Source organism: Mesoplodon bidens (genome assembly GCF_964165515.1).
Source record: "Mesoplodon bidens genome assembly, chromosome: 16".
NCBI lineage: Eukaryota > Metazoa > Chordata > Mammalia > Artiodactyla > Ziphiidae > Mesoplodon > Mesoplodon bidens.
Window position 1 is genome coordinate 37,715,769 of NC_138173.1, and position 23,550 is coordinate 37,739,318.

The window sequence follows — 23,550 nt, forward strand, 5'->3', positions numbered from 1 at the left end:
TGAGACGGCAAGTACATCCTTAGCAACAGAGGTCAGAGGTTTAGGGGGAGTTTTGAAAAGCCACCACCACTTGCTTTAATCTTGGACCATTTACAAATGCAGAATCAGGGCTGCTGGACTTGCAGATGAGGGCTGAAGCCTTCGTTTAATTCACCGTAGCCCAGAAAACACTGAAACCCTCCATATCCTGAATCTGTGTCCAGACAGGATAACAACACAAAAGCAGCTAACATCTACTAGAAGCCCTTTGTCTCAGCACATGCTGAGAGATTTATATGAATTATCTTATTGATTTTTCGTAAGAACCCTATGAAGCAGGTACTGTTCAAATTTCTCTCTCAAAGATCAAAAATCAAGAGGTGAGGATCAAAAAAGTTACCAGACTTGTCCAAGATCACACTGCCTGGCTAATTTCACACCTCTACTCTTATTCATATATTAGTCTCTCTACGAAAGCACAAGCATCCTGATAAATAAGACATCCAGCAGCACTGAATCTATTACACATCTTTCCAAAAATTCAAAAAGGTTTTTTTTCACTCCATAGCTGCTCTTCTTCTTCAGATGCTGACATGAGTCTGCCTTCTCAGAGGGCCGTCAGTCTAGGAGATTTGGCTCCTACAGCACAGCTATTTCTGATTTGTACCCTCTCTCCTTCTCATTTCCTTCTGACCTTCACCTCAGCAGTCTCTTATTTTTTAACCAAGCCAAGGGTTATGGGTTGAATGGTGTCCCCTGCCTCAAAATTCATGTTGGAGGGCTTCCCTGGTGGCGCAGTGGTTGAGAGTCCGCCTGCCGATGCAGGGGACGCGGGTTCGTGCCCCGGTCCGGGAAGATCCCACATGCCGCAGAGCGGCTGGGCCCATGGGCCATGGCCGCTGAGCCCGCACGTCCGGAGCCTGTGCTCCGCAACGGGAGAGGCCACAACAGTGAGAGGCCCACGTACGGCAAAAAAAAAAAAAAAAAAAAAAAAAATTCATGTTGGAGTCTAACCCCCAAGTACCTCAGAATGTGATCTTTTGGAGACAGGGTCTTTACAGAGGTAATAAAGTTAGAACTAAGTCATTAGGGTGGGCCCTAATCCAATCTGACTGGTGTCCTCATCAAAAGGGAAAACTTGGATGTGGAGACACACACAGAGGAAAGACAACATGAAGATACATGGGGAAGACAGCTGTCTGAGAGGCAAGGAGAAAGGCCTCAAACCAATTCTTATGGCCCTCAGAAGGAACCAGCCCTGCAGACACTTTCATTTTGGACTTCGAGCCTCCACAAATTTATTGTGACACAATAAATTTCTATTGCTTAAGCCACTCCGTCTGTGGTACTTTGTTACAGCAGCCCTAGCAAACTAATATATCAAAGAACTCTAGTTTTGACTGATAAAGGCACTGCCGTCCCAGGATAGGGTGGCCTCAGATGGGGCTTTATCCAGTTATTATACATGCAGTGCCCACGGCATCCCAGGGGGTCCATTCCAAGCTTGATTGAATCTCCTGCTGGGATCCAGAGACTCCGAGAGGCATTTTTAGACACTCCAGTCATTTCCCCATTTATCTGAGTAAGGACAGGAAATTTCTAAGTCCCAGTTCTCAAAATCTGCAAGTAAATCGATACATAAGCATTGATTTTCCCCCCCTCTTACGAAAGCTAAGTGATAGGCAAACCTTAAATCGAGTCAGTCATGGCTCATCCTTTTTGTTAAAAAAAAAAAGTTAAGGGCTTTGAATTAAAACACGTCACCATGCTCTAAGGCTAAACCACACATTTCCAAAGAACAAAGAAGGTACAAAGGAGAGGACCGCAAAATTTGTTTTCAGATATCATAGGTGATGTAGACAGGAAAGAATGTGACTAGAATTCATAACATCACCAGAACCAAACAGCACCAAATACCCTGTGTGCCATTTAGTTTACCTCTGCATTGTGTATTGCTAAGAGCAGCATAAATTATACAGCAAGGCCAGATATGAATAAAGATCAGATAAAAAGCTTGCTCACACCATTGTTCATCAAGTAATGTTCAGATCAATCATGCCCATCTTTGTGTTCTCACTCACAAATCTCTGGCACCAATTACATCACTTAAGGTTTAGAAAAAAATCCCAGGAGGATCTGACCGATTTGCACTCTTGGCAAATTAAGGACCCAATGAAAGTGACCATTAATAAGCTAGAAACAAACAGGCAGGCATAAAATCTGGGCTGCTGCCTTGCAGGGCAGCAAGGAGGGAGGAAGGAAGGAACAAGGAAGGGAAAGGAAGGGTAGATGGCTCCCTCCCCACCCAACATACACATAGATGTAAGCACTTGGTTCTCTCACTAAACTTTGCAATAAGTATGCCAACCTTTCAGCATATGAAAATCTGGATTTACACATATGCAAAATTGAGGGTGATTTCTTACTTAATCAACAGGTTCATGATCAGGTAAATAGTCTTATGAGAGGATAGATGGCTCCTCTTAAAATATTTTAAATTTCTATGATTGACTTAAATACAAATGACAAGCATAATTATTAAAGAAAATAATAATGAATTCTAAGGGATATCACTCTTACTCCCAGCCGGCTATTGTCCCACCTGGCACTCCCCCAGCATGAGCAAGAGAAGGGGCAGGAGGGGTGAGGAGGTCAGAGGGAAGGGAGGCCCCCCACATGGGGACACAGATGGCGACCCTCCCACCCCGTGATGCTTCTCTGATGTCTTAAGCAGGTTGGCGGTAAGGATGTCAGTGTTGAGTTCTCTGAGGTGCACAGGTTTCCACCCCAGAAACTCTACAAGGGAGACAGAGAGAGGACTTTCTTTCTTCCATATCTAGCAGGACAACATCACAAGGGTCTTTTCTGGCCTAAAAAGGAGGGTAGAAATCACTACTTCTCAAAAAAGTGGCTTAATAATTTGTGACAAAGTGTTGCTTCATGCATTATACAACACTTCTTTGTGTATTATAAAGTGCACAGATAAGTATTTTGTCCAGATAATAAAACTACACATTCTGGCCTTAGAAATTCAGTACGAGGTAAATCTCAATTAGATCCCATCCCATATGGTTTAAACACTGAGATTTAAAACAAAACAAAAGACTTGCTATAATACTAGCTCATTTATGAGGTGACCTTGAGGCAAGGACTCTAATGACAAAAATGCACAGTCATGCTCGAGTGTAGTAGGCTAACTTTCTGATTTCTGTAATTAAATCATAATTGACAACTGGGATGGGCAAGAGAGTAAGGCGGAAATAAGTTTAGTTTTGTCTTCATAAAGGATGCCATACCACTATGAAATCTCACTCAGTAGCTAGTTTTTTTAATAATTGAAAGTTTAAAAAACTAGCATTTAATGAGCATTTACTAAGCTAAGTACTTTGGAAGACTTATTTCATTTAAGTTTCACAACAATCCTATAGGCAGGTCCTGTTGTCATCCCACAGGGCAGGAAACAGCTCAGCAAGGTTGAGGAAAGGGTGTCAGTCTGACTGCAGAGACCAAGCACAGACCCTCTGTGTGAGGAAGATGTGCTCATCCTTAGTTTGAATATTCTTTAAGGGCATAACTCTACCTTTCTGATTTCTCTTTATCTCTTACTCAGAAACACAAGTCCTAACGTTTTAAAATAATTAACATACGGTAAGAAATCATTGATTCAGAATATCATGGATGAGAGCACTCAGTGTCAGTCTTACAGAATATTTTAAGAGAAATTAAGTTTTCTTTGTGTCACATACACAATAACCAAGGATAGCTTCGTCTGTCATACATGCATAAGTGAAAAAATCATCTCGAGTATGGTTAAAACCTCAAGCACTAGGTGAATGTCTGCTTTTATTAAGTTAATATTTCTTATACCTAAATAAACATTCATGTTTGTTCTCACAAGTAACAAATAGATAGATAGGTATTCCCCTAACAAAAGTCAGTACTCTTTCCTTGTTTAATCACTGGGGAGACCACAGAACAACTAGCCCCTTCTAAATTCAACACCAGAGGTTTCTGAAGGAATACAATTTTATGCCAACAAATAAATATGCATATTTCTATCTGTGTAAACTAACAGCCATAAAAGCACTTATTTGTCAGCCTTTGGAGAAAGGGACATAGTGGTGCTCAGCTTTCCTTCTCAGAGTCATCTCTCTTGACCTGGAAGAAAAGCAAGAGCACACTCTCCAGAGAGTTCCTTTGACAAAGGAATAGGAAGTCGAGTTGCTGCCAGGATATATTTTGCCTTTCATAAAAGAATGGAGGAGGTACCAGAAATGCAATCTTCACCTTGAGTGACAGTGACTTTTCCCAGGGGACATCTTAGCAAGTTTCAAAGGATGCCACGCCCACACCTCAACAGAAGGCTTATAGTGAAACATCAGAGGGGCTTTAAAATGTCTCATTAATGTTGTCCCAGATGTCTCTGAGACTGTCCTCAATTTTTTTCATTCTTTTTTCTTTATTCTCCTCTGCAGTAGTTATTTCCACTATTTTATCTTCCAGGTCACTTATCTGTTCTTCAGCCTCAGTTATTCTGCTATTGATCCCTTCTAGAAATTTTTTAATTTCATTTATTGTGTTGTTCATCACTGTTTGTTTGCTCTTTAGTTCTTCTAGGTCCTTGTTAACTGTTTCTTGTATTTTCTCCATTGTAGTTCCAAGATTTTGGATCATCTTTACTATCAGTATTCTGAATTCTTTTTCAGATAGACTGCCTATTTCCCCTTCATTTGTTTGGTCTGGTGGGGTTTTGCCTTGCTCCTTCATCTGCTGTGTGTTTCTCTGTCTTCTCATTTTGCTTAACTTACTGTGTTAGGGGTCTCCTTTTCGCAGGCTGCAGGTTTTGTAGTTCCCATTGTTTTTGGTGTCTGCCCCCAGTGGTTCAGTGGGTTGTGTAGGATTCCTGGTAGAGGGGACTAGTGCCTGTGTTCTGGTGGATGAGGCTGGATCTTGTCTTTCTGGTGGGCAGGTCCAATACTGGAGAGGGTGTGGAGAAAAGGGAACCCTCTTGCACTGTTGGTGGGAATGTAAATTGATACAGCCACTATGGAGAACAGTATAGAGGTTCCTTAAAAAACTAAAAATAGAACTACCATATGACCCAGCAATCCCACTACTGGGCATATACCCTGAGAAAACCATAATTCAAAAAGAGTCATGTACCATAATGTTCATTGCAGCTCTATTTACAATAGTCAGGACATGGAAGCAACCTAAGTGTTCATCGACAGATGAATGGATAAAGAAGATGTGGCACATATATACAATGGAATATTACTCAGCCACAAAAAGAAATGAAATTGAATTATTTGTAGTGAGGTGGATGGACCTAGAGTCTGTCATACAGAGTGAAGTAAGTCAGAAAGAGAAAAACAAATACCGTATGCTAACACATATATATGAAATCTAAAAAAAAAAAAAAAAAATGGCGAAGAACCTAGGGGCAAGATGGGAATAAAGACACAGACCTACTAGAGAATGGACTTGAGGACACGGGGAAGGGGAAGCTGGGACAAAGTGAGAGAGTGGCATGGACATATATACACTGCCAAACGTAAAATAGATAGCTAGTGGGAAGCAGCCGCATAGCACAGGGAGATCAGCTCGGTGCTTTGTGACCACCTAGAGGGGTGGGAAAGGGAGGGTGGGAGGGAGGGAGACACAAGAGGGAAGAGATACGGGGACATATGTATATGTATAGCTGATTCACTTTGTTATAAAGCAGAAACTAACACACCATTATAAAGCAATTATACTCCAATAAAGATGTTAAAAAAACCCTCAAAAATAAATAAATAAAATAAAATGCCTCATTTAAAAAAAAAAAAGCAAAACTCAAGTGTTTTCTCATCCTCTCATATTATTCGACCCCACTTCTTTGGCATAGAATTAGTTTCTTCCTTGCACAATGAGTGATGTAGTTATTGCAGCATTACTGGGTTTTTCCTCTAGAGAATGAAGCAGCAACTTCTCAGTTTGACCTGCATCACCTGCTTGAACTTTCTCATGGAAAGAAGGGTTAATATTCATTGAACGTCTGTTGGGTCAGACAAGGTACTGAGTTCTTTACACGCTGATCTAATTGACTATCACAATCACTTGGTTAGGCAAATATCTCCATTTTGTAGATGAGAAAATTAAGGTACAGTGAGCTTAAGCAATCTGTTCAGTGCTTGCTGGCTGGTAAATGATGAAACTGGCCTAATCCATCTGCCCAACCCTGAAGACTCATAAACTATATACCCAACAGTCCATGACAAACCCTCACTCAGTAAGACTCATTTGTTTCCTGGTGAGAGCTGAATGCCATCCATTCTCCATGTCACCTAAACATATGCTTTCTTCTTCTTTCAAATTATTCCTCTCTTGCTATCTAAGTTTTTGAAGAAAAATAAAGACAAGAAAACATTAGAGAATACATTGCTCTTCCAATCTCCTGTTTGGCATCCCCCATCACAGAGGGCATCTGTTCCCAGAAAGTCACTCACAATGAAGAAAAAACTGAGACAGAGGCAGGGGCTGGACCTTTGAAGACACCAATAAGCTGTACACGTTTTGACATCTCAAAATAATCACACATTAGTTGATGTTACATCTGCCAATGTGGCCGAAAGAATGCACGGGATCTGACCAACATACACACCAGCCTTGCTTTCACAATTGGGAAGGCAGATCTGTCTGTTTTCAAATCTTATTCCACTTCTTTTAAGAAAGGGCTTTTTTCCTCCTATGACTTTCCCCTTCCCTGCTGTGTCCTGGGTAGTCAGTCCTAAGAATCCTAAATTGAATCTCACTCTCTGAGAAGTAAAGAGAATGCTCAGTTTTTGAAGACCACATCTGAGAGATGACACTTTGTGAAAATGAGATTCCAGCCCTGATTTGTAGAGCATAAGAGCCCCAGGGCATCTCAGGGCTAGGAACTTTTTAAATATTTTAATGACAAAGAATGGGTGTAATCCACATTTAAACATCCAAAAGTTTATTCTTTTCTTTCATGTCACTACCAAGCTAGATTCAAGCCAAACCACTTCATCAAATGAATTTATAAAATATATAGACTAATAAAAAGAAACCACGAAAGAAATTATGCTCGGTAAGCAAAACTTATCACACAAGGAATAAACTTTCCTTCTCAGCAAATGATACATAGCACCCCTCAAGGAATAAATTTGTCCAGCAAGTTAAGTAATCCCTCCACCCTCTATTCTGTCATTCTTAAAGAAGTACTCTATCGACATAGTTAAGACATGTCAACGCTTACCTTTCTGTAAGTAACAAAATGGTTGTTAAGTTATTTTCTTCCATTCAACTGTTGAGACTCTTGCTGGGACTTGAGTATCTTCCCCAGAGGACACTCCCCTGCTCTGCTCTGCTTCCCCAGCCTCTCCCTTCACCTTCAGTCAAACATTAACCATCCACTGGCTTTATTGATTTTCGGGAACCATCAGGTGTCATAAAAGGTATTGTACTCCAGGAAAAAAATGCGTTTGTACCAAAAGAAGTTAATTCACATCTAATACATCTGAAAACAGGTTTCTGAATTTTGGAATGTTGGTTTAATAAATTAGAAGACAAGAAGAAGTTAAAGTGGAAAAACTGCGTATTCAACTATCTGTAGAGTGCGAGGTCCATGACATCCAAGAGTTTCATCCATATTTTGCTCCCCCACCACTTAGCACAGAAGACTCAGCTGACATATATTTGTGTAGATTCCGTCTTAAACACAGACAAGCACAGGGTGCCATGTCTGAGCAGTGACTCAGTTCATGATAACCAGCCACGAGAGACATGGGAAATGACTTGGAAGGTACAGCCAATGATGTGAACGGGATGCACCTGCTTCTGAAGCCCAGGGGTCCTCTTCAAAGTCTGCATGAAACAACCAGCAGTAGCCTTCCCCCAAACACAAACCAAGTCCTTTTTCTCACCACTCTGAGAATGGATTTGCCTGAGAGCAAATTACTACTTTTTTCACTCAGAGTGAGGTTTCTGATTAAACAACATGGCCCCAGATTTCTTAAGTCAAGGGCTCTTTTACACAGATTCCTGATTCCCACACCTCAGTCACTCTTGGAATCTACACTAAAGATGAGAATCAAGGTCACCTTTGTGTCAACTTTGATATCCATTCTGATATTCATTTCTGGGTTTCTCCTGAGCTGTGTTGTGTTTTCCATCTGCCTCTAGGTGTGCATCTAGCACAATGAAAGCACAAGAGCACAGCCCACTGTCTAGATGGACTTCTTGCTTCCCAGATCCCCTTGAGAAGACTTAGTGATTGCTCTAAGCCTCGTTTATCTTGGGGACCGTGAAGTGAAACCACTTAGTTGCATGCCAGTGGTTAGCATACTCAGTGGACCAGCAAGCCCAGGAAAGATCCTTCTTCCTCTGTCTCACAGCCAAGATAAGTACATTTAGGGAAATGAGGTCAGTGAGGCTAAGCAGCTCTCACATTCTTAACACATGTGCCCTCCCCTGAGCTGAATGAAATGACCTTGTTCCACAAAATCAAATAGCTTCCTCTTGTATGTTTCACCTCCCAAATTAATGACAAGAATCTCATGGCATTGCTCTGAAAGGAGTTTGCTTCTTCTCTGGAAATTTTTGGTACTTTTTAATAAGATATGCAAAAAGTACGTTTAAATCTATAAAGTTTTCTGTAAAAGAATGTATATATATGTATCACTTTTAATCCTTGTTTCTTAGCAATATTATACAGCTATGTTCATAGCATATGTTAAAAAAGATGTTTTCTTGTTTAGTCTTTACAACATGGCCTGAAGTGGATTCCATCTTATAAACAGAAAACAAAGGCACAGAGGGGTTTTACCTCTTGCCCAAGTCACACAGCCTGTGATTACAGAATCACGACTCCAGCCCTCGTCTGTCTGAGTCAAAGCCCAACCTATTCACCACAAGTGTTGAACTTGCCAGATTATTTTCCCTCTGGTTCCAAGTAATAGAAAATCTACAGGAAGAAATCTCTCTGTGTGAGGCCGTTACTAATGGGAGATGGCCAAGTTCCTGAACTGGGCTTTCCTATATATATATATATTGGTTTTGAGTAAGTTTTATTTATTTTTTATTAGTTTCTGCTTTATAACAAAGTGAATCAGTTACACATATACATATATTCCCATATCTCTTCCCTCTTGTGTCTCCCTCCCTCCCACCCTCCCTATCCCACCCCTCCAGGTGGTCACAAAGCACCAAGCTGATCTCCCTGTGCTATGTGGCTGCTTCCCACTAGCTATCTACCTTACGTTTGGTAGTGTATACATGTCCATGCCTCTCTCGCACTTTGTCCCAGCTTACCCTTCCCCCTCCCCTTATCCTCAAGTCCATTCTCAAGTAGGTCTGTGCCTTTATTCCTGTTTTACCCCTAGGTTCTTCATGACATTTTTTTCTTAAATTCCATATATATGTGTCAGCATACACTATTTGTCTTTCTCTTTCTGATTTACTTCACTCTGTATGACAGACTCTAGGTCTATCCACCTCATTACAAATAGCTCAATTTTATTTCTTTTTATGGCTGAGTAATATTCCATTGTATGTATGTGCCACATCTTCTTTATCCATTCATCAGATGATGGACATTTAGGTTGTTTCCATCTCTGGGCTATTGTAAATAGAGCTGCAATGAACATTTTGGTACATGACTCTTTTTGAATTATGGTTTTCTCAGGGTATATGCCCAGTAGTGGATTGGTACAGCCACTATGGAGAACAGTATGGAGGTTCCTTAAAAAACTACAAATAGAACTACCATATGACCCAGCATTTCCTATATATTTTATGCTACCTCTAGGCTGTAGCTTCCAAGTCAGAGAATCAGATTGATTAAACTCTAAAAAAGCCATCGAGAAATTAACAGGTGATTGCATCTTTGAATTATAAAGGCTTTTTCTGTGCTCTCCATGATAACAGGTTAGCATGATTCTCAGAGCTGTGTGTTTCATCATTTATGTATTAAATTATACATTTATAATTTATAAAATTATCTGGATTTTATAATTCTAGATTAAATCCAAAGATTAAGAGCATGCATGTTTTGCCCTGTGTTTCGGAGTGAACACCATTGCATTTTAGGAACCCGTTTTCACACAAAAATGAGGCATTTCTAGTTCAGTAGTTTAATACTGACACAGTAATACTAGGAATAATAAGGAAAATCTAATTTATGAAGATTACTAATTCCCTGTATCAGAGCGAAGTAGACATAAATTATGTATATGATGGAAACAAGCGAACAATTGGAGAGATTTGGGCAAATACTTCTGACTAACAGCTTCATGGTATTAAAACATATTAGCACTTCTGTCTATAATAATGTTTTAACCATTCCTCAAACATTAGCCCTAGAAAATATGTAAGTAATATTTAATTTATGGACAGTGCTAGTCAGCAATGAATAAAGTTTGGCTGGCCTCCCAGATAAAAACTTTATGAAATTTGGAAAGATTCTTAAAATTCAAAGTATGTTACATTTTTAATATTCCTATTACTTAAAACTCATGGTGAACAAAGTCTACGAATGCTAAACTTTTCCATTTTTCATGCACTTGCACTTTTACACGGACTTTGTTTGCATTACATATCATGTGTCTTGAGAACATTTTATCATGGGCCTATCAACATACAGCCTCACCTGACAGAAGCTGTATAATACATACATACGTAACAATAATTTTTTTTTTCTTTGCGGTACGCGGGCCTCTCACTGTTGTGGCCTCTCCCGTTGCGAAGCACAGGCTCCGGACACGCAGGCTCAGCGGCCATGGCTCACGGGCCCAGCCGCTCCGCGGCATGTGGGATCCTCCCGAACCAGGGCACGAACCCGTGTCCCCTGCATCAGCACTCAACCACTGTGCCACCAGGGAAGCCCAACAATAATATTTTTAAATTACTCGATATCTGTCTCTTAAGGTTAACTTAATGATGGCAGAAACTTTGTCTTCCATTAGCACTCAGTAAATACTTTTTAGAATTGAACTCCTTTCAGTTGTTTAATTCCATAATTCCAAATAGGATTGCAGGCAGGCTCAACCAAGGCTGATGGGAACCCAGACAAGTGAATGATTTTGTACCCCCTCAAACCAATATTTTACATCTTTTGTTCCATATTTATTTAGTGGGATGAGGTGAAACTAATTTTCTGCTAGTGAATGTCTGAGGCTGAAGCAGAATTTTCCCTAATTCCTTTCACTGGCCAGGACAGTGTCCATTTAAATATAAGCAATACACCCCCTACTTTTACAGCTCTTATCTTTGTCTGTGGGTTTGTTTGAGTTTGGGATTCTTTTGATGTTGTTTTGGGCAATTTTCCAAACCAGGACACTTTAAGGAATTATTAAATGATTTAAGACTTAGATAAGAAAATAAATCACTAATGCCAAGAAACACCAAACCATACATAATGCAGTTGCAACATCTTAGCCAAGAGTCACCTGTGTTCAACCTAAAAATATTCAAAAAAGACAGTTTGAGGCTAATAAAGAGGTTTTTTCCCCTGCTCTCTATTTTGACAGAAGTAGCTCCGGTTTGCAGTTGTTTATTTCAGGAATATTTTTACTCCATCTATAGATGGTTGCTCCAGGCAATTAGACAAGGTACTTGATCGGGCACTAGTTACCCATGTCAGGAAACTTCTAGAGAATCCTATGACTGGAATGGTTAGTAAATATCCACATCAGCCATACATTGGACAAATTCCTTCTAGAGCTTTCTAAATCTGGAGAGCTTATTAAAATTGGGCCTTATATCATGAGATCTTGGTTCAGTAGGTCTGGGGTGCATCCCAGGGATCAACATTTTTAAAGCCCTCTGGATTCCTTATGTAATTCCTGTCATGGGTACAAATAGGAGACTGGCAATGGATATGCCTGGAAATCACCAACCTTGTCTAGGAGGACTCTGTGACTTGGATATTGGGGGCTCAGTAAACATTGGTTTCCCTTCTCTGCTTATGAGTCTCTCACTAGACAACAAAACATTGGGACTGCCTCTGAAAATGTTGTCCTTAAGAAGTATTTCCTGGGGAAAAAAAATAGCCTTTTCAACAAATGGTGTTGAAACAACTGCATATCCACATGCAAAGGAATGAAGTCAAACTCCTACCTCACACCATCCAGAAAAATTAACTCAGAATGGATTAAAGACTTAAGTGTAAGAACTCTGTAAAACCCTTAGAAGAAAACAATGGTAAATCTGTATGTCCTTGGATTTGGCAATGGTTTCTTAGATATAACAGCAAACGCACAAACAATAGAAAAAACAAATTGGACTTCATCAAAATTAAGAATCTGTGCTTCAAAGAATACTACTGAAAAAGTGAAAAGACAACCCACAGGATGGGAGAAAATATTGCACATCACATATCTGAGAAGGGAATTGTAGCTAGAAGACATTAAAAAACTCTTACAATTCAAAAATAAATACATAAAAACCTAATAAAAAAATAGACAGGGTAAGAATAGACATTATTAAAGAAGGTATACAAATAGCTAACAAATATATGAAAAGATGGTCCACATGATTAGGCATAAGCAAATTGTAAATCAAAACCACAATAAGATACTACTTTATAACCATTAAGATAGCTATAATAAAAAGGACACACGTAATAACAAGTATTGGAGAGGATGTAGAGAAATCAGAATCCTCATACACTTCTGGTGAGAATGTAAAATGATACAGACACTTTGGAAAAAAACCTGGAAGTTTCCTCAAAAACTTAAACCATTGGACCTAGCAATTTCATTCTTAGGTATGTATCTAAGAAAAATGAAAACATATGTTCAAACAAAAACTTGTACATGAATGTTCCTGGCAGCATTATTCATAATAACCAAAAGTAAAAACAGCCAAATGTCCATTCATCTGACAAATGGATAAACAAAATGTGGTATATCCACATAATAGGATATTTTTCAGCCATAAAAAGGAATGAAACACTGGCATATGCTACAACATGGATGAAGCAAAAGTAGCCAGACAAAAAAAAAGGCCAAGTACTGTATGATTCTATTCATGTGAAATGTCCAGAACAGGCAAGTTCATAGAGCTAGAAAGTAGATTAATGGTTGTCTGAGGTCAGGGAGTAGGGGGTTGGGGTGGAGGATTATAGTTAAAGGATATGGGGTTTCTTTCTGTGCTGGTGAAAATGTTCTAAAATTCGTTGTGATGATGGTTGCACAATTCTGTAAATATACTAAAAACTATTGAATTCTATACTTTAAATGGGTGCATTTTATGTGCATTAATTTTATCTCAATAAAGCTGTTCACAAAAAAAGGAAGAGGTAAGTCCTGCAGCCAAACCCACCTTGATATGAAATAAAAGACACAGGCTAAACATTTGCAGGTACCTCAGACCAGGCATTTCAGAACAAATTCACTGTGTTCTATTATCATAGATGTTTTGAGGGGTTTTAATCATTTTATTTTCACTTAAATATACCTGTTTTACTTATTTTACTTATTATTTGATCTCCTCTTTTATGTTTTACTTTTAAAAATGTGAATAAGAACATTTCAGTACTTGAAGATTATCTTTGCCCTGAGCAAAGAAGGAGGGAGAAGACAGTGTGACCACAGGCCCTTTAGTCTCTCTCCTAGTGTTTCAGGTCAGGCAGCTCAACACTAGAGAAACCCTTTAAATTCACTGCCCACCCAAAAGGGAAGACAATTTTCTTTCTACATGACCACACCTAGCAACTCGGAAGAAAAAGGAGAATTTTTTTTCTCCCTTTGGTCTTTCCACTCAGGGTAATATTAAGCCTAGTGTCAGTAACAACCCAGGAGAATTTCTGGAAAACCTCTGTTATCTTAAGCCTGAAATTTTCCAGTTGCTACATGAGAAAATCCAGGAACTGAAACCTCACATCTGCGATCCACTGAGTTCCCCTGCCTCTGCCAGTCCTCGGGAGCTTCTCACAGTGCAGAGGAAGGAGGGGGGGAGGAGGGGGGCCACGGGGGAGAGATTCTCGGGGGTCACCAATGAACGCTCAGGAAATGCCAGGTCTCCCTCACAAAGCATGGGGGAGGCCCTGCAGAGCATCTTTAATTAAACTGCTAGAATCCCACTCACCCCCATGCCCCTAATTTAAACCTGATGAGCTTGACTAGTGTGTCACAGAGGCAGGGCTCCAGCGGGGCTATTTTTACTCCCATATCCTCCCTAAACATGAGAAACAAAGGGGGTTGCCTAGAACCAGGACTATATCCAAACAGACTTACAAGACAGAGGTGGCTATACCGTCTCTAAGTTACACATACAAAAGAAAACTAATAACAGTGAACAACACAGGACTTGACTAAAAGTTAACCAAAACCCACCACTCTTTTCTAACCCCTGAAAGAGTTTTCTGAAGACAAATAATAAATTTTCAGGGCTGAGGTTCTTAGCCCTGGCTGCATGGAATCATAGGGATTCTGATAGGATTGGTGTTTGATGACCTGACAGCAACCACCTCTAGGTTCTCCTTGGTACCAAAGGCACAGCTCAGGTTGAGACCCATAGATCTAATGCCTGCCTTTGCCGGGCACTTTCCTAATTGGCCTCAGCATAGTATCTCATTTAATCCTCACAACAAAACTGTGAGGTCATTATTTTTATTACTTTACAAATAAGGAAACTGAGGAACAAAGAAGATAAAAATGGACCCTCCAAGGCTTGAATCCAGGTGTGAATTAAAAAAAAAAAAAATCAAAGCACTTTACAGCTGCCCTGGGCTGAGCTCCTGTAGAATGCGTCTCCTACGCAGCTCTACTTACCTACCCGGCACGACAATCAGATGCGCAGCTCAGTCCACTAGGCAGATGCATCAGCTCACAGAGCCACAGCCAAAACATCAACACTTCCACCCCAGCAGCATTCTCACCAGCCGTCCCTCCACTCCACCTTTTCTGAGAGTTACTTTGCTGGGAATCCTGCCCCGGCTGTGAAACCCACCCGGGTGTCATTTCCATTCACTGCTAACACCAACCAATTTATCCCATAGACCGTTTTCTACCCAGATCTCTTCCCCAGCTGTATCCTCTTAGATGTCCCCCTGACCTCCCTTGTCATGGAGCAAGAGCATCACCTGGCTGACTTGGATCCAGTCTCACTCTCAGCTGGTCTGGAGGAAGGTCACCCTCTCTCAGAGCTAATGAGGAAGTGGTTAGCTTTCCTGGAGCTCAGTTCAGACCAGGCCTAGCAGTCAATATTGTTCAAAGAATTAGGCTTCCCTGGTGGCGCAGTGGTTGGGAGTCCGCCTGCTGATGCAGAGAACACAGGTTCGTGCCCCGGTCCGGGAAGATTCCACATGCCATGGAGCTGCTGGGCCCATGAGCCATGGCCGCTGAGCCTGCATGTCCGGAGCCTGTGCTCCGCAACGGGAGAGGCCACAACAGTGAGAGGCCCGCGTACCGCAAAAATAAAAAAAAAAAGAATTAAACGTGACGCCAGGTGCACCTTGCCCCCAGCAGTAACTCAATTACCACTCACTCAGTGAGCTTTCTACATGAACCCTCCCCTCAGTGACTGAACATTCTCTCCATTACTGGGGTATCATGTGGCTTCCGGTGCAGCAATGCCAACGTGCTGACCTTCCTTCTGGAATTTAACAGGAACCTTGGACTTTGAAAATTAATTTTCTTCTGTCTTTAGAATACAGGACTCTTTGGTCCTTTTTTTTGTTGACCATGAGGGAAAGAATGAAGGGAAAATTACCAGGGAGCCAGTCCCAGGGGGTCTCAGTGTCAATGACATATTTCATGAGACTGACACAGGCAATGAGACCTTATTTCTCCCCTTATTTATTTAGCTCCCTAATAAACAAGTCTACTATTCTTTGAGTCAGAGTGTTTAAGACAACAGATTTGGGGTACTGGCAAATTAGGATCTGAATCCCAATTCCAATGCTATTCTTTGACTTCTATATTTATCACCAACATGGATTTGGAAATCTTAGATTAGACCCTCCATACCTCAGCCCCTAGTCTGTTTGTGCTCATAACTGCAGTGGCCCAAGGGGGTGAAAAACTAAGATGCATTAAGGGTGTTTGTAAGGAGCTCTGAACTCTGTCTAAAAATGGTACTAAGATATTTAAGAATATATCGTCCGTAGAAAGAGGAAATCCCAACATCTTCCATTAATTACTTTTCTAAACAGCCTTTCAACTCTATTCCACCTGCCTTGAGAGTGTTTTTGCCATCTGCCTCCCAAGCCCAGACCAGAAACCAACAGCAACTAGCCTCATCTGTCACAAGCCTAGGAGGCTTGATCACCCTATCTTGTTGTGTAACTAAAATTGGTGTCGTTAACATAGCAAACCAAATACAAAGGAAGCCACAGAAAGTTAAGTTCAAATCCTCGTATAAGTTTCTATTTAAAAAGTTAAAATGCAGCAAACATCAGTGAGAAAGCTTGAAATGAGTCATTAGACATCACAGTGAACACAATTTGGACATGTTTCTCACCAAATGACTTCTGGAATTGCGGTGGGAACTCTGATTTCTATTGGTAGCTGACTAGAGAGTTGCCCTGACTTTATAACCCTGCAGCATATTCTTTATATTCTGCAGCATATTCTTTATAACCCTATCTTCATATTCTGTGGACCCTGCAACTCTCCCCAGCAGGAACCTTGCACAGTTTTCAAATGTAGCCCATCCGATTGCTCCAAAAGTTGTTTTGCCACTTAAAGTGTTCATCTACTGAATTTAGGGATGGTCCCCAGTTCCTACTTAACTGTTTAGTCTGATCATTAAGCAGTTACTTTGTTTCTCTTCCATTTATTTATTTATGCCTTCTCTTTTTTTCCTCCAAACTCCCAGTCCATCCCTCCCCCACCCCACATCCCCCTTGGCAATCACAAGTCTGTTCTCTATGTCTGTGAGCCTGTTTCTGTTTCATAGATAAGTTCATTTGTGACATATTTTAGATTCTACATATAAGTGATATCATATGGTATTTGTCTTTCTCTTTCTGAATTACTTCTAAACAGTTACTTTGATGATGTCTATTTAGCAAGTGTCTATTCTGTGCCAGGCACTGGGCAAAGTGCTTGGCTTATGTTATCTCTAATGTACACAAGTCTGAAAGTTAGGTCACGATCTCCAACCCCACTTACAGTCGAGGAAAGTGAGGTTCAGAGAAGTCAAATACCTTGCTAAAGGACACATAGCTGGTAGGTTACAGAGCTAGGATTTGAAGTCAGATGTACTGACTCAAGATCTTTGTCACTGTGAACATTGCTCCTGATTTATAGAGATGTCCTAGTCACAGCTTCTACCCTGGACACTGTGACCCCACCCTTTCTCTCATCACTTGGCCTTGAGTGACTCCACCAATCAGAAGAGGCCTTAGTATACAACCAACTTTATTTTACATAGTCTTAAAAAAAGTTCTAGAGAATTTATGTCAAAACTAAAATTGCTGCTTTGAATAAACTCACTAACATTCAAGTAGGCAATATTAAACAAGCTCTATTAATTCATCCACTTCTGTAGTCCCTCCTGGACATATTTATATGAATTCATCCAGACTGCTCTGTCCAAATGCCATGCTCTCCACTTCAGAAGCCTCCTGGGCTCACTAAGGCTCTCCTGAGGATGAGGAAGGTGGTAACTTCTCTTTTCCTCTTGTACTGGTTAGGTCCTTGGAGGCTTTTTCCAAGTCTATTTGTGCTCAAGTCTGAAGAGGCACCATGCAAGTTATTCTTAACATCACCCATTTGTTGTAGACAATTTGAGGAATTTTGCTCTCAATCACAGAAGTTGGTGAGTTCTGCCTCTTAACTAGGAGTTCATGAGTTCTGACTTTGAACACAGAAGTTCATGAGTTGAACAAATGATCTATAGCTGCCTCCAATCAACAACTTAGAATAACTGACTTCCAGGCTCTAACCAGCTTCTAACCAGCTGAGTCTTGCCTGGCTGCTACTACTCAGTTCTGATCAAAAACCTGAATCAATATGGGAAAGATTGAATGCTCACACACCAGGATGCTCACACCAGGATAAATTTCAAGTAGACCACAGATTGAATTTTTTAAAGGAAACATACAAGTACCAAAAGAAAACATGGCTGAATTCCTCTACAATCAGGAAATGGAAAAACTTTCCTAACTCAAAATCCAGAAGCAACAATGAAAAGATTACTAAACCTAATAATATTAATTTTTAAAATTTTGCATGGAAATGAACACTAAGAACAAAGTATCAAGATTTGATAAACTAGGGAAAAAACATGTGCAACATATAACAGAGAAAGACTTGAAATATATAATGTATAAGAGCTTCTAAAAATAGAAACAAAAAAGACCCAAAAGAGTAGACAAATGGACAAGCAATATGAACACTAGTTTACAGGAAAGAAATGTGAATAGCCCTAAAATATATGAGAAAAACACTGTACCTCGCTAAAAAATTTTTTTAAATGTAAGTTAAAGACTATTTCTTAACTATCAGATTAATAAAAACCTAAAATACAAGTCCTGGTGGAGAGGCTATGGAGAAAGAACTACTCTTATACACTGCTAGTGGGAGGAGCGGGAATGCGAAATGGTATTACAATGCTGTGGATGGGAATTTGGCAATATTAGCAAAATTACATTTACCCTTTGTCTTAGAAATCTCACTTCTAGGAATATATCCCATAGATACACTGGAAAAATTATCCAAACATGTAGGTACAATGTTATTTATTTCAGCACTAGTTATTACCAAAAGCCAAAAAAAACTAGAAGCAACCAAAATATCCACAATTATGTTCTTGTTGAATAAAATGTGGTGCACCCACTCAATGAACAGTTTGCAGTTAAAAGGAACAAGGGGGGCTCCCCTGGTGGCGCGCAGTGGTTGAGAGTCCGCCTGCCGATGCAGGGGACACGGGTTCGTGCCCCGGTCCGGGAAGATCCCACATGCCACGGAGCGGCTGGGCCCGTGAGCCATGGCCACTGAGCCTGCGCATCCAGAGCCTGTGCTCCGCAATGGGAGAGGTCACAGCAGTGAGAGGCCTGCGTACCACAAAAAAAAAAAAAAAAAAAAGAACAAGGATGATTTCTATATACCATTATGGAGCAATCTCTAGGATAACTATTAAGTGAAAAAAGCAAGATTGAAAAAAGTATATATAGTATGATACCATTTATCTAATAATGAAGAAGAGGAAGATACATATTTATATATTTGTATGTATATAAAATTATGTACATATATAAACACATGTAAGTGTGCATTTGCTTATACTTCAGAAAATAGAAGGATAAACCATATTTGTTTAATAGTTACCTTAGGGGAAGCAAGGGATCAAAGTGGAGAGAATAAGAACAGAAGCTAGAACTTCTCTGAATATAACTGACTGTATAGATTTGACATTGGAACCATGTAAATTCTTTACATAACTACAAAACAACATTAAATCAAAATGAAAAGAAGCTATTCCTAAAAATAGAAAGCAAATTAAACAAATGAACTTTGCTGCGTATTGAGTCGGAAGCATAACCTGAGAGGAACTAATCCAAGTAATTTAAAAACAGTAATATCAGGCTTCCTGGTGGCACAGTGGTTAGGAGTCTGCCTGCCAATGCATGCGACATGGGTTCAAACCCTGGTCTGAGAGGATCTCCCATGCTGCGGAGCGGCTAGGCCCATGCGCCACAACTACTAAGCCTGGGCTCTAGCGCCTGCAAGCCACAACTGCTGAGCCCGCATGCCACCACTCTGAAGCCCGTGCTCCTGGCGTCTGTGCTCCGCAATAGGAGAGGACACTGCAATGAGAAGCCCACACACTGCAGCAATGAGTGGCCCAAGCTTGCTGCAACTGGAGAAAGCCTGAGCACAGCCCAACACAACCAAGAGTAAATTAAAATAAAATAAAATTTTAAAAAAGAAAGAAAAAAACCAAACAGTAATATTTCTGTGAACCCTAGTGGGTTAGAACCTAAGGACAAAAATCACTTTAAAAATCTTGAACTGTTTTCAGAAATCATTCTGCTAGCAATTATATTAATATCATCATTCTGAAACATAGATAGTAAAGTCAAAAGTAATTATGTTAACATTGTTTGGAACCAAGATTTTAGGCAGAAGAGTGGAAATATACAAATACAAAATCAAAGAAGTTACAGTCCTGCAGTACTAAGTTCAAATTCAAAATATTAGCAGGAACTCATGATGTATTTTCTCCTAAATATTTTTTATCATTCTGTCCACTGAAACAGCCTAGAAACAATGACCAGTTCATAAGCAGTGAGCAGCCCTAAAGCCAGCTTGTGATCTTTAAATATTGTTTTTCACAGAAGGAACTAAGCCTCTTTGGAGAAATTGCTGATTCTAGGTCTGGAACAGGAAATGTACAAAATGTACCTAGAACATTTGTCATAACGGACAGCAAGAAGTTATCAAAAAATACTGGGGTTGTATCAAAGGATTCAGAAGCAAACAGAAAGAGGTTCTCAGAGGCAAAAGGTGGAAATTTTTGAAAACCAACAAGAATAATGACTGCAATGAACTGAAACACATCAAATATGTTAAAATCCATGAGGTTGTAATTATACTTTACAACAAAAACTCATTGATCACCTTTGGAGGATGCCTGAGAACAAATTCATTATTCTGAACACATGTAAGAATCAAGGATTTAACCTGCCCTTGCCATACAAACTGTATCTCAGGGTAACCAAATAGTTTTAAGGAAAAGTTTCTCTTTCTAGAAGTCTTCCAGTGAATAAATGAAGGAATGATAGAATTAGAATATTACCGTTTTGCAATCCCTACTGGAAAATCAGATCTAATCAAAGGTGATGAACTACAACAAACAGACAACTGGTCGCCCAGTTTGCCTCCTGAAAGAAGTATGCAATACCACTTATGAAGAATTCTTGATGGAAAATTATACTTAAATCAGATCAAACCTTCCAATCTAGCCTGTAGGTCTAAAGAACTACTCTATAGAAAATGTTGGTCAGAGGGACAAGTTACAGATGAAATGACACTCAGGACTGCAAAATACAAAATGTGAGAAACTACAGGACAGATGACTCTGTTTCTTCCATGTATAAATTGAAAAGGAAAAAAAGATTAAAAGATTATAGATTAAAAGAAATTTAAGAGAAGGTGTGGACCTTATTTGGACCTGATTGAAACAAACCAATTCTTTCTTTTTTTTTTTTTTGGCCACACTCTGAGGTTTGTGGGATTTTAGTTCACCAACCAGGGATCAAACCCAGGGCCTCGGCAGTGAGAGCACAGAGTCCTAACCACTGGACTGCCAGGAAATTCCCCAAACCAATTCTTTTTTTAGAAAATATATATAAATAGGGAAGTTCTTTTGTTGTCCATTTTTAGGTGTGAAAATGGTTATGTGGTTTCAGTTCTTAAAAGGTTCTCATTTAGCAATACACATAAAAAGAGTTATGGATGAAGTGGTTTGCTATCTTGTATTTGCTTCAAAAGAATCTATTCCAGCTGTCGGGGAGGGTAGTATGGTAGAGGGTAGCAGAAATGAAACAAGACTAGGCGTGAGCTGATAATTGCCAAAGCAACTGGGCAATGATGGTACATGGGAGTTTATTACATTATTCTCTCTACTTTTGTTTATTTTGACATGTTCTATTAGAAACTTTAAAACAAAAAAATTTGTTACACACACACACACACACACACACACACACCCTGACTTTCCCTACCTTCTTGATCATGTTTTGAGCAAAGGATCTGGATCAATAATGGGTGAGTGGTGATTTTTTTTGTTCAAACAATCAAGACATTTATTTCTTTAGAGACAGTGATGAGCACATTCTCATTGGAAAGCTGCCGGAGAAGAGACGGTTCCACCGTAACCCCATGTGCTGTTCCTCTAATTTCACATTCTGAATCTGGCCTTTCAGAAAAAGTAAATGAAGATTCCTGAACTGGAAGGTAAATTTGGAGGTCAAAGTACCACAATATTAGTATTGAAACAGAAGAACTGTTCTCCTTTGTTAGCGTCTAAACAGAAGTAGCGCTTGTAGACAGAGGAGCTGGTGACCTGGAAGCAAAGGGGGTGTAGGGGGAAGGAGCAGACTGTCCACTTGTTAAGCCTCAGGAATTTGCAGACATCTTGGGGATGTCTTTAGCCTTTCACAGCGTGATTTGAGATTCTGTGTCTCCAGTGGTCAGGGAAATCTGAGCTGATGGCGGGTTTACAAACAATTAGACTCACTGCCGTTCATGAATTATCATTCCAGACCACGTACTAAGCATTTTGTATTAATTACCTCATTAAATCTTCACAGTCCTTCCCCTCCCCCATGGCACAGGAATTATCACCCCAATTTTACAGATAAGAGAAAGGAGGTTCAGAGAGTTCGAATTATCCTCTCAGGGTCACACAGCCAACAAATGACTTCATTTGTCCTCGAACCTAGGGAAGTCTGCCTGCAAAACCCTTCCTCCACTGTCTGGGTTTGGTAGGCCTTGGGCAGCACTTTGTGGACACCAGTGATTGGTGTCACTGCAGGCATCATGCACAGAGCATTTCCTGGGTGAAAATCCTACCCCTTGAAATAAGGGCAACAGCACCATCAGGGAAAGGATGAATACCTGTTACAGAAGTTAAGTGAGTTCAGAAGACAATGTATGCCTCTGTCGCCTATCCGGGCAGCAAATCCAGGACAAAAACATCCAGAAAGCCCGACAGGTGCTGGTGGGCAGTGAGTAAGGAGAAAGTATATTTCACAGCTCCTTTTTCCCATTACCTTATAGCACTTTTAAATAGACCTCAAATGATATTTTTATAGACAAACACAGCCTCTTTTCCCCTGTGGCAAGTAATGCAATAAAGGCTCATTTATTTAGCATCCTATTGATTAGAAAGTAGTGATGCACATTAGAGAAATGCAAATCAAAACTACAATGAGGTATCACCTCACACGGGTCAGAATGGCCATCATCAAAAAATCTACAAACAATAAATGCTAGAGAGGGTATGGAGAAAAGGGAACCCTCTTGCACTGTTAGTGGGAATGTAAATTGATACAGCCACTATGGAGAACAGTATGGAGGTCCCTTAAAAAACTAAGAATAGAACTACTATATGACCCAGCAATCCTACTACTGGGCATATACCCTGAGAAAACCATAATTCAAAAAGAGTCATGTACCACAATGTTCATTGCAGGTCTATTTACAATAGCCAGGACATGGAAACCACCTAAGTGTCCATTGACAGATGAATGGATAAATAAGATGTGGCACATATATACAGTGGAATATTACTCAGCCACAAAAAGAAATGAAATTGAGTTATTTGTAGTGAGGTGGGTGGACCTAGAGTCTGTCATACAGAGTGAAGTGAGTCAGAAAGAGAAAAACAAATACCATATGCTAACGCATATATATGGAATCTAAAAAAAATGGTTCTGAAGAACCTAGAGACAGGACAGGAATAAAGATGTAGACGTAGAGAATGGACTTTAGGACATGGGGAGGGGGAAGGGTAAGCTGGGATGAAGTGAGAGGGTGGCATTGACATATATAGTCTACCAAATGTAAAATAGATAGCTAGTGGGAAGCAGCCACATAGCACAGGGAGATCAGC

The 23,550-nt window shown here is 40.1% G+C and overlaps 1 protein-coding gene across 1 annotated transcript in view; it reads right to left on the reverse strand.

The window, feature by feature from the left end:
- The window catches only part of CDH17 (cadherin 17), a gene marked incomplete at its 3' end in the record, with an annotated part of 94,785 nt that extends 87,519 nt beyond the window's left edge, over positions 1-7,266 (reverse strand). The window contains exon 1 of the mRNA XM_081258667.1: positions 7,241-7,266. The remainder of the gene's footprint in view (positions 1-7,240) is intronic.
- Positions 7,267-23,550: the final 16,284 nt, after the last annotated feature.